The following is a 1,083-nucleotide window of genomic DNA, read 5'->3' as shown; positions in this document are numbered from 1 at the left end:
GCCCATTTATCCCAGTAAACTGCTGCTTTACTTCGGTTAGGTATGCCCACCTAGGAACACTTCTTTTAACCTTCATAGCGGTGACGTGTTCTTTTAAGGACGAGCAGCAGTAACCCAGCTTCAGGGCCACTCCAATTTGCAGAATTTCAGGAACACTAAAATAGGGAAAATGCAGGATTGCAAACGCCCTCTTGAGTCTTACATGCCCAGAAACCATACGAATTTGCACGAAAGTGTCTTCATTTACATCATACGAAAAACATAGAAAGTAATGAGCCATAGCAATTTCCAAGCGGTTCCGTTAGAATTAAGTGCAAAGTGGCACATAATAAAATTTCCCAAGATCGAAAGTCCAACAATCAAACTAACACTACAGAAAGAATTTCTTTCTAAGGATCGTAACCTACTAAAGTTCATTTGAATCAAGACGCCCAATGGCCCACTAGGAAGCTAGAGTCAAGAGTCAGATGAGTGTACCATATTGCTCTATTCATACTTTCATAGTTCGAAAACAGGCAAAAGAAAACGAACACCTGATTTACGTTTGACACGTTAGCAACAAGTTACTAGGAATTTGACAATGTTATGGGTTTGTATACAACTAGCGCCACTTGGAAGATTAGCACAACTAGCGCCACTTGGAAGATTATAAAGTGTCTAGTGGCAACATAATCCACAGAATAATATAACCCTGGCAAGGACAGTGAGAGATATATTATGGTTGACTCCTTTTGGGGATATTGAATCATCAAATCACTCTGTTGGTGAATCAGGGAAAGTGTTCAACACTGGACATAGCAAGCTAGCATCGATATGAGTGACCATAACACCGATGTGTTGTGTTTAATGCAAAGGAAATTACCAATATGCCAAGATGGTTGACACCCACAGACACATACTTTTACTGATAGAAGAAATGCTGGTTGCCTGGACTGAAAGGATTCAGATATGAAATGTTGACTTCATTTAAAAATTGACATAATAACACAGAGGATTTGTTCACTATTACAAGAGTATGATAATCTCGTTTGGTTGAGATACTTATTAGCAGGGACGGATTCAAGGGGGGGCAAGGGAGGGCGA

At 40.0% G+C, this 1,083-nt stretch overlaps 1 protein-coding gene across 1 annotated transcript in view; it reads right to left on the bottom strand.

Moving 5' to 3' along the window:
* LOC119309330 (chaperone protein dnaJ GFA2, mitochondrial-like) overlaps window positions 1-1,083 on the bottom strand; it is a gene marked incomplete at its 5' end in the record, with an annotated part of 17,315 nt that overhangs the window by 14,498 nt on the left and 1,734 nt on the right. The window lies entirely within an intron of this gene.

Source organism: Triticum dicoccoides, chromosome 5B (assembly GCF_002162155.2).
Source record: "Triticum dicoccoides isolate Atlit2015 ecotype Zavitan chromosome 5B, WEW_v2.0, whole genome shotgun sequence".
In the NCBI taxonomy this organism is placed as follows: Eukaryota; Viridiplantae; Streptophyta; class Magnoliopsida; order Poales; family Poaceae; genus Triticum; species Triticum dicoccoides.
Note: the sequence above shows the minus strand (reverse complement) of the source record. Positions and strands in the feature narration are given on the sequence as shown.